This window comes from Xenopus laevis, chromosome 5L (genome assembly GCF_017654675.1).
Source record: "Xenopus laevis strain J_2021 chromosome 5L, Xenopus_laevis_v10.1, whole genome shotgun sequence".
In the NCBI taxonomy this organism is placed as follows: domain Eukaryota; kingdom Metazoa; phylum Chordata; class Amphibia; order Anura; family Pipidae; genus Xenopus; species Xenopus laevis.
The window spans coordinates 116269056-116286383 of record NC_054379.1 but is presented as its reverse complement, the minus strand read 5'-3'; positions in this window follow the sequence as shown (position 1 = coordinate 116286383).

The following is a 17328-nucleotide window of genomic DNA, read 5'->3' as shown; positions in this document are numbered from 1 at the left end:
CTGGATGTGATTTTCTAATTCAATAGCTTCTATTGTATTTCCAAGAATCTAGAAAAAAAAAGTGTTGCAAAAAAAACCCCTTTTTTTAAATAAAAATATTAAATTTGTGTTTAAATAAATACTTTATTTCTTGAATAAGAAAAGATAATAAATGGCAGTGCGAACCATCCACAGTTGCTACCCTAGTACAGATTTTATAGACGATATAAGTGGGTGGCTATCCCACACCAGCTTGTGGTCACCATTCTCTTGTTGGCCACTTGCAAGGCAACCAGCAAGGACACTATTTGATGAGGGGCAAAGTGACTTAAGAAATGGCAAGAGCTTCAGAATGTGTCCAAGATAAGACAACCAAAAGTGCTAATGAAGTGGTGCTGGAGGAAGCAGGCTCCCAACCCTGAGTGTTGGATGTATCATCCCTACTAAAAATGCTTTCATGGGTTTGGTGTTATGTATAAGCTTAAGGTACTGTAGCCCAACTGGGCATGTTAGGGCAAATATTTCAGCTAGTATTATATGGGTAGATGTTAGACTAAGTTGGTATGAGGGAAGATGCGGTCCAGTGCCTAAGGCAAGCAAGAATGAGCAACTAATCTGAGGCTGATTTATTATTTGTAGTATGTCAGGTTTGTGCAAATAAGAAATGTTTTTTGCAAAATCCAATTGTGGTTAAAAAGCTGAAATGCAAAAACTTACCATTGCAAGGAAATACACTGCTTAGTATAGTGACTGTAAGGAGACAACACGTGCAAGAAATACCTGGTGTTCATTGCTGATAAAGTTGCGTTAATACAAGTAATCCATTCAGCATTCACCATCAAATGGTGCTACTGTGTGAGATGCAATGACATTATTGAACAATGAAAAAAAAGGATAGTGTGGATAAAAACAGGAAGAAACTGAAAATATTTCTCTTGTGTAGCAGGTATGGTTTCAGGACAAAGGCAACGACTAGGTTGTATTTTGTGCACAAAATGTCAAACTGAAATAATTTATATAGAAGAAACTGGACAAAGCCTTGGAAAAAGACTACTCAATACCAATTTACTATAAGCAATACAAAAATGGACACTCCAATAGGAGAACACTTCTGGGGTTATTTATTAAAGTCTAACTATAAAATCCGAATTTTTTGTGCAAAAAAAAACTTAAATTTTTTAAGATTTATTGAAAAGATGTATAATACCCTGAGGATTGAAAAAGTCAGTATCCAAAAATCCAGCATCTCAGACCTAGCGAGGTTGTATATAAGTCAATGGGAGAGGTTCCTATGCTATTTGTTAGTTTCTGTGGTCTGCGCTGGAATTAGCCCAAAAATCAGACTATTTTGGATCCTATTAAATCATGCGTTTTTAATAATAAATAAGGTCCAATCATGGATTCTAGTTTGGTCGGACTTTTTTTATTACAATACTCTGAAAAATTCGGATTTTGATAAATATGCCCCCCAACTTGGATAACTTCTTAATCTCTGTCATGGGCAATTTCAAAATGGACAATGGGAATACAAACCTATGAAAACATTTAGGGGCAGATTTATCAAGGGTCAAAGTGAAAATTCGAAGTAAACAAATTTGAATTTCGATCTATTTTTGTGTACTTCGACTATCAAACAGGCCAAAATTTGATTCGAATTTGAAAAAAATGTGACTATTCAAATATCAAAATTTATCATGTACTGTCTCTTTAAAACTTTGACTTTGACCATTGACCATCTAAAACCTGCTGAATTGCGGTTATAGTCTATGGGGGACCTCCTAGGACTTATTTGGAGTCATTTGGTGGACAAAAAATAGGGCATGCAAGAAGAGTGTGCTCATTCCAATATGATATAATATACATTTGTAGAATTCAGGAACTCTTTAATTTAAATTAGTACTCCCTCCTGCCTTCTTAGATCCTAAATCCCAATGGTGAAACAATCTAAAGAATCCTAAATTGTTAACATGTAACTTGAATTAGTCAGGCAGCATTATTTAGTGTATGTAACCATACAGTAGGTCAAGGGGTTTTTACTAGAGGGAATTGCTGTAGCAGTATAATATAGGATTAGGGAATATTATTTCACATACTGACACTCCGTTGTTGCTCCGTGTGAATTTCACCGCCGGTGAATAAAATCAATGGCGTCAAAGTTTTTTTGAGGCTGGCGATGGTTAATGGATGGCCATTGAATTTAAAAGGCACCGGCGACAACTTTGATGCCGGCTCCCATTTTGATGCAGGCAAGTTGTTGTGGGCATCAAAATCGGCGTTTCTCAAATTTTTCGCCAGTTTTGCGAATTTATCAGGAAATTCACAAAATTTGTGGCAAAACGGGACAAATTGCCCATCACTAGTCCCCATCCTTTTTTACTTGTGAGCCACATTTAAATGTAAAAAATAGTTCGGGAGCAACACAAGCATGAAAAAGTCCATGGGGATGCCAAATAAGGGCTATGATTGGCTATTTTGTAGCCCCTATGTGGACTGGCAGCCTACAGGAGATTCTCTTTGGCAGTGCACCTGGTTTTATGAAACCAAACTTGCCTCCCAGCCTCAAATTCAAAAATAAGCTCCTGCTTTGATGCCACAGGGAGCAACATTCAAGGGGTTGGTGAGCAGTTGCTCGCGAGCAATTGGTTGGGGACCACTGACATAGACCATTTTCTAGTGATCCTTTCTGTAAATTTGCTTTTCACACGTTATTCTAAATAACTGTTTCCGTTGCATTCTTAGGCATTTTTGTTAATTCACACATTCATACAAATTATTACGTACAGCTAAATATTATGCTTGTTCTGTGCTTTTTGTTTATTTTTATTAAATTATGTGTGCAGTTGCCTATTAATAAAGAGCATACATGATACAGCACTCCTGGCACCGGTCATAGTTCTCTCTTTTCTTTTCTGTCTCTTTCTTGGATAAAAGTTCCTCACTAGTGATGGGCGAATCTGACCTGTTTCGCTTTGCCGAAAATTCAGGAATCAGCAAAATAAGAGCATTTAATTCAATGGGCATTTTTTAGAATGACATTTTTCAAATCATGTGACAGATTTTTTACTATACATTAGAGTATATGGGTGTTTTTTTGTGGCAAAATGCAGCAACATATTTTGCTCATCCCTATTCCTCAACACTCTCAGGTCCCTTAAGGCACTGTCCTTGGACTTCTATTCTTCTCTCTTTACACTAAATCTCTGTATCAAGTCATCAACTCCTTTGGCTTTCAATATCATCTATATGCTGATGATACCCAAATCTGTCTTGTCCTGATCTTTCTTCCTCTGTCCAGCTGCCTCTCTGCTACTGTATATTCCCTCAGATGTCTTCTCAACTTGGAGAAAACAGAACTTATTCACACCCACATGCCCTTAGGGATGTAGCGAACTGCCGTTTATGTGTTCGCGAACGCCGTTCGCGAACACCGGCAAAAAATGCGAACAGTTCGCAAACTGTTCGCGAACTTCGAACATCCGAAAATCGTTCGATTCGAACGATCGAAGGATTTTAATCGTTCGATCGAACGATTTTCGTTCGAATGGAACAATTGAAGCCATTCGATCGAATGATTTCATTCAATCCAATGGCTTCGATCGTTCGATTCGAACGAAAATCCTTCGATTTTAGCGATCGAAGGAATCGAATGGTCGAATGGTCGAACGATTTTGACGCGAACGCCTATTGGCGAACGTCGCGCGACGTTCGCGAACTTGCGGCGGACGCGAACAGCCGATGTTCGCGCGAACAAGTTCGCCGCAGAACAGTTCGCTACATCCCTACATGCCCTACCCCAACATGGCCTGTTGCTATTTTTCATTGTAGTATGTACGTTTCCTGTCATACTTGATTCATTATTCACATTCATTCCTCACATTCAATTGCTTTCTAGCTGATTACAACTAAAAATATTGCAGGAATAAGCAATGTTCTCAGTCAGGAAACAAAAATAGAAGTCCACTCTTCAATCATCTATTGCAGCCTACTGCACTCCTTATTGACTTGGCACTCACCCACTTATACACTCTACAATCTGCACCTCTCTGCAAATCAGTGCACTGGCTACCGATTCATTATCTCATCAAATTTAAACTCCTCACACCCATCTACCAAGCTCACAATAACAATGTTCCACCTTTAGATGGCAAGCCTTATCTACAGGTACAATCAAGGTCCACCACTTTGCTTCTCTAATGATCTTAAACTTTCTTCTGCCCTAGTAACCTCATCACATGCATCACCAGAGCAGCTTCCTACATGTGAAATTGATTACCCTACAGGATTGGACGCTCTCCTACCCTGCAGAGTTTGAATGTTCCCTTAAAATTCACCTTCTCAGTGAAGCTTACAACACTTACCTGCTTACCAAATAAGTATGTGATTTCCCATAGCACATCAATTTCTGCACATCACATTCTGCTGACTCATGCTGACCTGATAACACTCTCAATATTTTTCCAACATATACTTCCCCTGCAGGTCCATCATTTTATATCTTGTGCATCAACTATACCTAACATATAGATTATAAGTGCTTGCCTTTAATAATAATGTATAAAAAGCTGTTTACCTCTTACCAGAGCAATGAAGTAATATATACTGTTTACACGGGCTTGTATTATATTGCACATTGTATCTGCTAGAGATGCAACCTGTGAGTGGCTTTCCAAAGTTCTGTACTTGTAAGAATTTCTATCATTTTTGTGGAGGGATCATTTTCCAGAGTCTAGTATGAGCAGGAACCAAATAATTCCCAGAAGCTAAAGGAGAACCCATGAGTACAGCTTTAAGGGCCAGGTTCTAAATTCAATGGTTCTAGGAACATGAAATAGACAGTATTAGTTAACAAAGTAGCTCTAAACTCCAAAAAGATATTTACTGGGGTTGTACTCTGAAGGGTGAATGCTTATTAGGCAGATTCCAACTATATGGGAAGAGAGTAAGAACCCCCAGTAAGAGGTACAGAGGGGCCAAAACCTTTAAAAGCCTTAATGATTACAGTAAGTACTGCCTGATTACTCTTCTGCACTTTTATGTGCCCAATTCTTCAATAAAAAAGAACTGTTTATGAATCACTTGTCTCTTGCTTTGAGCATCACATCCTCCATAATAAGCAGATGTTCTGCCTGTGTCTCATGAGTCTGTGTTTAACTTGCTCTTTACTTTACAGCCAGCAAGAGGGGATTTCATAGGTCCCCTGCTAGCAATAGTATTATACTTATGCTTTATTAGTTAAGAGCATTTTTCTATCCCAGCATTCTAAATGTGTATGCTGACATGGATATTTTATTAATGTTGGTCAATGTGATTGGCAGAAATGTGAATGCATTTTTTGTGTTTAAAAGCATGGCAAGAACTCCAAGAGCTTTACAGCTTGATCTTTCACAATCACATTATTCAAAATAGAAAATGCATACCAAGTGGTAAACATTTTATTTTTTAAAGAATATGAACATGAACAAAAATCATAGTGGAAAAAAGCAAACAATGGAAAAACACATAATAAAGAACTCACACTCGTTTTTTTATATTGTTTGTTCCCAATCTTTGATTATTAATAAATCAGTCCCTAAGGGGCAGATTTATCAAAAATGTAATTTTTTTTTTCAAATTTCACTCAAAAACATGAAAAAACTGGAATGCAGTGAAATCAAATTTTTGATGTTAAATTTATGCAAAATAAAATCAAGCGCCATGTTCTATAATTAAATTTTAGTCACTATGCTCTACAGAGCAAAGAGCAGTTTCACTATACATACACCTTAATATTGCAAGCATGGGAGGTATTTCATCCTCCATATTAATTTATGAATTTCCATTTGTTTACACAATAGAAGTGATCAAGAGGGAACTATACATTTGCAAATTAGGTTTATTGTTCATCAACACAACAACAGTGTGAAGTGTAGCCCACATTAAAAAATATTATTCTAAGATATTTTGCATTTGGTCATTTTATTGTTCTCCTTTAATAAACATTCTGCTCTACATCTATCCATTTTGAAAAATCACATCTGGTTGCTAGATTACCTGTTCTCCTAGTAACCACAGCAGAATGGAAAATGAATAATACATGGCCTTAATAAAAGGTTAGCTGCAGTCAGTGACTTTGATAACCATTCTGAAAATCGACAGAACAGGAAGGTAAATAAGGTACAATAAAAGCAATTGAAAAGTTGAATTGAATTTCCTCCTGCAGCCTAGTATCCGCACACATTTTTGGAGTAATTTATTAACAGTGAATTGGTTTAAAAATTCTGTGTTTTGTTACAAAAAAATATTATATGCACCAAAGGATCTTCAGATAACTACAGTACATACAGTATATTTGAATACAAAATAAACTAGCAATGAAACCTATTTGTAAGTAACTCCAGCAAAATAATGTATTTGTTTTATTTATGTATGCTTTCTGTGCTGCAGTCATATAAATCTGAAGACTCCATATTTCTTTCCATGGAGCAGATTTACTGCGAAGTGACTAACGCTGGCGACGATTCACCAGCATAACCACCGGCAGGGTCTTTGCCGATTTACTAAGGGCGTGGGCGTCACTTCGCTAGCGAAGGATATAGATGCTAGCGGTGATTCACACTCCATCGCCAGACTTGCCTTTGCCAGCTCAGTCCAGGCGAAGTGCAATGGAGTGCATAGAACTTCAATCTTCTGTTACTTACATCATATATTTGAGTGGAAAAACTTCTAAGTCCAAAAAAACCTGGCCTCTTTTCTTTTTTTCAGGGTGATAGGCTGCAAAAGTGTTTAACATTTTTTTTGTGTAACCAGTTTCCCCCATACATTTTATAACACATGGGAACATTATTTTACAGTGGGCTTTTGTGTAGGGCATTATAACAACTCAATTGACGTTGTTAGGGTTCCCTTGGCATGTGTAGTTATCAGTGTAAATGTATTAGATGCACCATGTAACATAAATAGGTGCATTTTAGCCTGAGCGCAAGACCTTTAACGAAGTTGTGGTAGGCAGAATTGAATGCTAGCGCATCTTTGATTTGCTCGGATTGCCAAAGTAACACTAGCGAAAATTTGCCAGCATTCATCGGGCAGGAAGAAACTTTGCTTTGTAGTAAATTTGCGTTGTCCTATCGAATTTACGGCTGCCAAAGTGTTGCGATGGCTGCGAAGCCATCAATGGTGAATTTTCGTCCTTTAGTAAATTTGCCCCCATGTTACTTCTGGCTTCCTCTGGAGTGACTTCATCCTCATTTTCACATAGGGTTTTGAGGTCCCCATCTTTTGGCATTTTAGCTTTAAACACTAGTGTTGAAAACACAAGTTATCTTCATCAGGCTTAGCATGCAAAGACTAGGTCAGTATCTACCCAAAAGTGGACTTTTTTCTGTATAACTGCAACTATCTGCAATTCTAATTCTAAACTGCAGTAGGTAAATAAAAATCATAAGCCTCAAAGCCCCCAATAAGCTTACAATGTTGGTCAGCATATTTACAGGTATGTTTACTTTATAAATTGTGTCATATTATTTCTTACCCAGAATGCAGAATTTTACCCACTATTTTTTTGTAATTTTTTGGGGGGGGAGTTGTATCCAAAGCAATTCCATTCAATGCATCAACATTCATGCAATTACCCTTGGGTTTTGATGCAACTTGGATGAAACTGTTCTGAAAGACCATATGCTGTCAGAATGATGTGCACTTGATGCTTGCCTCTGTGGGTCTTTGCATCAATCCATGCACAATTTGAAACAGGAGGTGGGATGGGCACAATGGTGCTAAGTGCAATTGCATGGAATTGCATTGCTTGGCTTTGACTGTAAGTATCATCAATGAATGGCTTCAATTCATGTAAGAACTGTGTCCAATTTTGCAATGTTGCTCACCAACCCCTTGGATGTAGCTCCCAATGGCCTCAAAGCAGGTGCTTATTTTTTAGTTCCTGGCTTGGAGGAAATTTTTGATTGCATAAAAACCAGGTGTACTGCCAAACAGAACCTCCTCTAGGCTGCCAGTCCACATAGGGGCAACCAAATAGCCAGCCACAGCCTTTATTTGGCACCCCCAGGAATGTTTTACATGCTTGTGTTGCTCCCCACCTGTTTTTACATTTCAATGTAGCTCATGAGTAAAAAAAGGTTGGGGACCCCTGGGCTAAGATAACCTTGATATGAATTTTGTTTCCTATATCATTTGGTGCTAACAATCCTTGAAGACTTGTAATGGCAGTAAAATACAATTTAATGTGTCCCTCAAGCTTGTTGCCAGTTGTTTACTGCACAATCATTTTTGAGCAATTACTAAAGACAGAAATTATTGTAACATTACAAAACAGGCAATAGCAATTTGACTGCTACATCTGTCAGAAAATAGTACAGGCACATTATTTGCAACAATGACTCTTCAGATAACTACATGCAGATGAATACAAAATAACTAGAAGCAATGTAAATCATTTAGTTTACAGGCAACAGAACTAGCCATGTTTGTTAAGCAGGGAATCTACAGTGCACCCAGAACATTGGTCAGAACTGAAAAGAGAGAAAAAATCATGATTATATAAAAACAAAATTTCCATTGCAGCGTGCAGATTATACATATCAGATATCAAAATAACAAGTAAGGCACGGGTTTAAAACTTTTTCAAATCTAGGCCTCTACTTTTAAAAAATTCCAGAAAAGTATTCAGATATTGGGAAGCAGCATGGAAAGAAATCACAGCAGTAGTAATGCCGTGTGTTTCTGCAGAAAAGCAAAGTCAACGTGCATTCCATGGACCCCTGTTTTATTCACAATTTACTCTTTGCAAGTGCATTTTTAAAATCATTGTTAGGTCACTATACTATGTCACTTTTTTATAAACCCAAATAATCTGAACATACCACCAACTCTAGCAGTGTAACACAATAACACCTGACTTTTCTTTATAGTATTAGTGTTAAGAGGAAAAATACCTTATTTATACCAGTGTTTTACATATAATAAGAATAGCAAGACTGGAGTCGGCTATTGGTTTACAATCAAGAAAGAATCTTTCCAAACTCTTGACGACCTTCTGTCTAAGCTGAAAACGTATGTCCTTTGCAATTTGAATAAGTACTTTTTAGGTAAGGCTACAAAACTGATTTTGTATTCAACAGATTTCAGTACAGTGAAGGTCATGGTTGGGGGAGGGTGGAGACAATGACATGAAACAGGACAAATCTTGATTTATTCTAGCTCTTGTTGATTCTCAGTGAGCAAATTGATCTTTGTCCCCACAAATTTGCAGCTCATTTGCATTGATTGCCAATAAGGCTTGACCCGGTACTAAGGACACAATTCTAATAAATGTAAATTCAGTCGAAAATCAAATTTTTGGAGCACCATTGCAGCTGCTGTAACCATAGTGTAAAGAAACAAAATATATATACTAAGGATATTTCATTCAGCACCATGGACAGAGAACATAGCACATTCCACAAGAATACAGTAGTGCAACCCCATCTCTTCTTGGTCACAGAATATCTTCTTGTAACTGCATTATTAGCTTGAAAAATAACCTGACAAGAAATAAGAATTGCTATTAATACTTCCTTGCTTAGGCATGCAAGTGTATTGAAAATATAACCACTATTTTAGTTACTATGAAGTCAACATTTATTAAGCCTGGAGTTTTATGCAATGATATTGCAAATAATATATAGTGAATAAAGTACCCCCTATTGTAAAATGTAAGGATATTATAAGTTATTAAAGAGTTCCATGACCATATAGAAGCACGAGGCCGAAGGCTCCAATTACGACAGAGGACATCACTAAGCCCTGTTTATAAGGAAATAATTTACAGGATATTCATGGCTCTTGTGTATTGTATTATGTGTGTGAAGGTATGGTGGACAATTAAAGCATATACCCCTTACCTGGGAAACCTCAGATCCCAAGCATTCCATAACTGTACTTTTAATAGCTTGGCTAATTTTACCCTAAAAAGGTCTTTATCCCCTAGCATTTGTTACATTTTAATAAGACAGGCATCAAGTTTAAATACCCCCTATCATTGTTAGAAACTCTTCCACATTATCCCTTAAGAGATATTTCTGCAAACAGATTTTCATGCATATGCATTGAGAATGACATGACGGCAGCACGTCATTTAGATCCTTCTAACCCTGTGCTTTAATGACTAAAAATGGCAAGAATACATTCAAATTTTCACAGCTATTATTTTGGGGTCACAATTGCAATGTCTACCTCTCCCATCCTAACTGTCAGTTTACTTCTGTCCATGTCATACTGCATGAAAAGTGAGTCATGTATTCATAGGAAAGAGGCACAGCGCAAAAATATAAGCCTCCTGTGATTCACATCTCACTTGCATATTGGCGAGAGCTACCATCATAACCGTCTCTCACAATTATAACTAGCCTCTTTCTTCACAGTTTAGCTACTGAATTATTTTCCAATTGTGCTGGAGTTCTGGCTAATACAATTGTGCCACAATTGTTAATTGGCAGTGCCATATACACTACTTTCTTTATAATACACGTGACATTTACATATAAAAAACACTGAAAATATGTAAGTAATGTATATTAGAAAGTTGCTTATATTTTCTGTGTTGAGGTAGAGTCCTGCAGCAGGTCGAGTACCCACAGGTTACCCGCAAAAACCTGCGTTACCTTGCGGGTAAAAGTTCCGGGTGCGGTTATAGATGCGGGTCGGTGGTCCTGCATGTTACGGGCCACTTATCGGGCCACAGGTCTTCTCAATAGCGATTTTTACTTGTTTTACTGATCATGCCTACTTCTGATGATGTCACTTCCGGTTTACAATAACAGCACTTCCTGTTTTACTCCTTTTTTTCTGATCACGCCTACTTCCGATGATGTCACTTCTGGGTTACAATGACAGCACTTCCTGATTCTTGATGGTCAGCAGGTCGCGGGCCTTGGGTTGCAGATAAGGTACTTGCGGGTCAGGTAGCAGGTCCAAGTGGGTAAGAATGCGGGTTGCAGGTCCTGGTTGTGGATTGCAGGTTGTGGGTATGGGTCGGTTCGTGTTCTCAAAACATGGACCCATGCAGGACTCTATGTTGAGGTTTCAACTGCTGAACATTGCTATTTGTTGTATTGTAGTCTTTGAGCAGTTTATCCTACCTAATTATGAAGTGCCACATGTTGGCATGCACTACATAAAAAATAAACATTAATCAGGAAGAAAGTCAGTTATTTTCCTGCCACGAAAAATGTAATCTAAACAGGCGGGGGGAAAACAGTACAATTTTTAAACTAATACTGTATTTATTGCAGGATTCTAAGCCAACAACAGGATTAATATGTATTTTGCATTATGATATAGCTATTATCAGGTATATTGTGATATGTTTTTGTTTATGATTTTTGTAGTTTTTTATTTTACATTTTTGACAAATTTTACAGACTTACTACTCTTGTAGAAAAAATTATTTGATCTGAAGCTACTGTACATGTTCTTTAACTGGGTGAAGGGATATGAAAGCAAAATATGTGGTTGGTAAATATTATACCAGATTTATGAATGAGAAAAACATTACTTTTGTAATTGGGATTCAAATAAAGTTTTCCAGATCTTGCCTTTATCACAAGATTACCATATATACCCAAGTATAAGCCGAGTTTTTCAGCATCCAAAATGTGCTGAAAAAGTCTACCTCGGCTTATACTTGGGTCAGCGGTACCGACCGGAGTAGCTGAGGTTGCAGTCACTTTTAATCATTCCTATACCAACAGTACACTTGGGGAGAGACTGCAATATCCCACAATGCCCTCTGTTGGTTATATGAAAGAATAACAGTGCGCCCTCTGTTGGTTATATGAAAGAATAACAGTGACTGCAATATCACACAGCGCCATCTGTTGGTTATATGAAAGAATAACAGTGACTGCAATATCACACAGCGCCATCTGTTGGTTGTATGAAAGAATAACAGTGCGCCCTCTGTTGGTTATATGAAAGATTAACAGTGACTGCAATATCACACAGCGCCATCTGTTGGTTGTATGAAAGAATAACAGTGCGCGCTCTATTGGTTATATGAAAGAATAACAGTGACTGCAATATCACACAGCACCCTCTGTTGGTTATATGAAAGAATAACAGTGTGCCCTCTGTTGGTTATATGAAAGAATAACAGTGACTGCAATATCACACAGCGCCCTCTGTTGGTTATATGGAAGAATAACAGTGACTGCAATATCACACAGTGCCCTCTGTTGGTTATATGAAAGAATAACAGTGACTGCAATATCACACAGCGCCATCTGTTGGTTATATGGAAGAATAACAGTGACTGCAATATCACACAGTGACCTCTGTTGGTTATATGAAAGAATAACAGTGACTGCAATATCCCACAGCGCCATCTGTTGGTTATATGGAAGAATAACAGTGACTGCAATATCACACAGTGCCCTCTGTTGGTTATATGAAAGATTAACAGTGACTGCAATATCACACAGCACCCTCTGTTGGTTATATGAAAGATTAACAGTGATGGCAATATCAAACAGCACCCTCTGCACATGGTAGTGGGACAGTGGGACAATGCACAGTAATCCGTTTGGCAATTCTCTGTCACCATCAACTTTGCAAAGAAGTCCGGTTGATCGCTGGGGGGGTCGCTTTGGCAGAATGTGCGCTGCTGGGAGACAGGGCTGTAGTGTCTAGGCTTATACTAGAGTCAATAAGTTTTCCCAGTTTTCGTAGGAAAATTAGGTACCTCGGCTTATACCCGGGTCGGCTTATACTCGAGTATATACGGTAAGAGGGAGAACCTGGGGGAGGCATGTAGAGGACTCTTACAAGTGTATCCTAGTTCACTTATTCTCTAGGTCTGCATTTATTCTTTTAGTTAAAAGGAACAGCTAAAAACAATAGACAATACCACGTGTTACAGGTATGGGATCCATCATCCAGAAGCCCATTGTGAAGAAAGCTCTGAGTTATGGGAAGGCCATCCCCCTTAGAGGTGTATTTATCAAAAATCTAATTTGTGAATTTTCAAGGTTTTTTTTGTCATTAGAAAAAACTCAAAAACGTACTAAACTTGAATGTGTACTTATTCATCAAAAAAACTTTAAACAAAAATACTTGATTGAAAAAAATATATTGATTAAAAAAATGAATGAATGCATTGAATTCATATTCTACTCATCGTGTGCAATTTTAAAATTCAAATTTTTCAATTTTTTTTAACTTAAAAAAAAACCACTTATTTGAATTTGTGGGTTTTAGCGCAAAAAAGAAAAAAACTTGAATTGTGGTAAAAATTTGAATTCAAACATTGATAAATCAGCCCCTTTGAGTGCATTTTAAGCAAACAATTCCTTTATCTCTGGGATAATGCATGAATCCATATTGGTGGCAAAACAATCCTATTGGGTCCATTTAGTGTTTAAATAATTTTAGCAGACATCACCTAATGAGATCCAAATCACAGAAACATCCCTTACCCGAAAAATCCCTGGTCCAAGCATTCTGGATAGCAAGTCTCATACCTTAAGACACAATAAATACTTGGGGGCAAATTCACTAACCACTTCGTCAGGCGTAGATTCGCCATGAAAACACTAATTCACTAACATCCGAAGTTGTGTCCAAGGGGCCGAACGCTGGTGAAGTTGCACTAGCGTTACTTTGTTATATTGCCCTACACATGAGCCCAGTGTATAGTTTATGTGTCATATGTTAGGAAATGTAGGGGGGAAGCCGGTTACCCCCAAAAAAATTAAGCTTTTTTTTTTTGCAGCCTATCACCCTGAAAAAAGTAAAAGACGCCAGCGTTTTTTGGGACTTGTTCAACTATTTTTTAAGGAACTCCTATCTACTCTATTGCACTTCGCCTGGTCTGAGGTGGCGAAGGCAAGTCTGGAGCAAGAGGTAACGTTCAGTAAAATACACAATTTAGTGAATTTGCGTAGTTGCGTATATTTGCCAGAGCGCAAATTCTCTAGGCGTTAGGGAGCAAAGTACCGCTAGAGTCTATCTCCTTCGCTAGCGAAGTTATGCCGGCGACCATAAATTGGCGAAGATCCGAAATGACATCATGCTGGCGAATTTTCGCCAGTGTTAGTCACTTCGCCCTTTAGTAAATTTGCCCCATAAAACAAAAATCTCCATCTATCAACCCTAAATTCCTTTACACAAGAGTGAGATATAAATACATTTTTCTTCTTTAATATATTGGCATCCCTACTGACACCAGGGACAGGCTGAGGCTTCTTAGTGACACCGGGAATAGAGTCCTTGGTCCCCAGGCGCTGTCATACAGCAATAAACTGCAAAACATATGTTGCTGAGTTTTCTGCATTTTAAGAGTCTGAAATTTCAAGTAGTGCACACTGACCAAAGCAGGGAAACAACACAGGTGTGAATGCAAACTAGAGAATTTAGCTTTCATTGGAGACGTGTCTGGTTTACAGAGTTGGTGGGGACTAGAAAGAATGTTAGTGTAAAAGGCCTGTGTATACCCGTGGATTGAGTATAGATTTGGGACTGATGCTCCCGTTATCCTTTTTTCCCTGTAGCCTTCTTAGGGTATATTTGGTCTCGGTGCAGGAGAGGTATATTTTTTTGTTTTATTATTTTTTTGTTTTTGTTTATTTTTTGTTTTCTTTTTATAAAATGATGCTTTTGTACCCTGTATGTTCATTTACGGAAGTACGAACCTTGGTTCGCACAACAAATGTTCGTTTACAGATGATGTATGTCTCATTACTTATTGTATGTACATTTTGGCATGCTGCTTTGTGTTTTCTGATAGCAGTAATTGACTGTGCACTATTGTTGTGATGAACAATAAAATTTATTGAAGTAAAAGGCCTGTGTATGGTGGAATTAATATGGCAGAGGAAATAAGCAACCTTGAAAGATAAGGAAGGAAGCTGGGATGAGAAAGTGATGTCATGCACAGGTAAACATACTGTGCTACTTTATTATGTCTTCTCTGCATGAACATTTTGGACTGCAACTACTGCTTTTCAACGCATCACTTGTTTTTGCTATTTAACTCCCTGTGTACAATATCCATGGTGGTTGTGTTGAGCTTTCAACATCGACACATTGCTATTTGTTGTATTGTAGTCTTTGGGCAGTTTACCCTACTTAAATAAGATCAACTGCCATATGTAGGTATACTGTACATAAAAAAACATTAATCTGGAAGTTAGTTATTATTGTGCCCCAAGTGCAACACTGAGAAACGTAATTGAATGTATTGCATTTTCCTTGTCAACACTCTATATAAGCAATTATTTGATTCTCACTGCAGTCAAGTGATATCCATCTGAACTGAAACTAGTAGTAGCCGGTCAGAAGGAGCCGATACATCGCGAACCGAATCCGAATCCTAATTTGCATATGCAAATTAGTGACGGGGAGGGAAATCGTGTGACTTTTTGTCACAAAACAAGAAAGTAAAATTTTTTCCTCTTCCCACCCCTAATTTGCATGTGCAAATTAGGGTTCAGATATGGTTCGGTATTCGGCCGAATCTTTCAAGAAGGATTCGGGGGTTCGGCCTAATCCAAAATAGTGGGTTCGGTGCATCCCTCATTAATAGGTTACAGGTTGTTTTAACTTCTTGTAAAAAGTAAGATATATCAGTTAAGATATTTATACAGGTATGGAAACCACTATCTGGAAACCCATTATCCAGAAAGCTACGCATTCCTGAAAAGCTGTCTCCCATAGACTCCATTTTATCCAAATAATTCAAGTTTTTAAAAATAATTTCCCTGTAATATTAAAACAGTACCTTGTACTTGATCCTAACGAAGATATAATGTAATTAATTCCTTTTGGAAGTGTAACCAGCCCATTGGGTTTATTTAGGGGCACATTTACTATTGGTCGAATATCGAGGGTCAATTAACCCTCGATATTCGACCCTTGAAGTAAAATCCTTCGACTTTGAATATCGAAGTCGAAGGATTTACCGCAAATGCTTTGACCGAACGATCGAAGGAAAAACGTTCGATCAAATTTTCCTTCTATCAGAAATGACTTAGAAAGCCTATGGGGAAGGTCCCCATAGGCTAACATTGGTGCTCGGTAGGTTTTAGGTGGCGAAGTAGGTAGTCAAAGTTTTTTTCAAAGAGACAGTACTTCGACTATCGAATGGTTGAATGGTTGAACGATTATTAGTTTGAATTGTTCCATTCTAAGTCGTAGTTGAAGGTCTAAGTAGCCAATTCGATGGTCGAAGTAGCCAAAAAAAAATTCAAAATTCTAAGTATTTTTGATTCTAATCCTTCACTTGAGCTAAGTAAATGTGCCCCTTAATGTTTTCATCATTTTTAGCTGACATAAGGTATACTCAACAATCCACAACTAAACTGTTATTTATTTTTCCTAATGGGCTTGTCCTTCACAAAATAAATGATCACATAGGGGCCGATTCACTAAGGGTCGAATATCGAGGGTTAATTAACCCTCGATATTCGACTAGGAATTAAAATCCTTCGACATCGAAGTCGAAGCATTTAGCGCTATTCCTACGATCGGACGATTAAATCCTTGGAATCAAACGAATCAAAGGATTTTAATCCAACGATCGTAGGAATATCCTTCGATCAAAAAAAAGTTAGGCAAACCTATGGGGACCTTCCCCATAGGCTAACATTGACTTTGGTAGCTTTTAGATGGCGATCTAGGGGATCGACGTTTTTTTTAAAGAGACAGTACTTCGACTATCGAATGGTCGAATAGTCGAACTATTTTTACTACGAATCCTTCGTTTCGAAGTCGTAGTCGAAGGTCGAAGTAGCCCATTCGATGGTCGAAGTAGCCCAAAAAAAACTTCAAAATTCAAAGTTTTTTACCTTCGAATCCTTCACTCGAAGTTAGTGAATCGGCCCCTTAATGTATTCTGTTATATATGGAATTATTAAGGCAGCCTGCTATGCTAAACACAGCACTTTTAGGAAACCAGTCAGTTAAACAGATACTCCAGTTACTTAACACTTTCAGTACCTGAACTCATCATATACTTGCATTTGGAGTCAGAACAATCAGTACTGCTAAGTATAAATGTAAATACCTATTTGGGGAATTATAAGAGTTTCTTAGGAAACACAAAGAGGAATGTGGATTAATGCTTCCCCCTGCTTAGCCAGCTATTACTTACAGTATTTGTGACTTGTAATTTATTTTTACCTTGCAATTGCAAAACTACAAAAAAATGTCATAATCGTGATTCTATTAGTCATTAGCAGTAGACATTACTGGAAGCCAGCATATAAAATAACATTGTTAACATTGTTGAACACCTTCCTGCATTCCAGTAAGAAAATCTTTTAAGCCATTATCCCTGATCCACCCAGGCCCTAGACTTTTAGCACCCATGCCATTTAT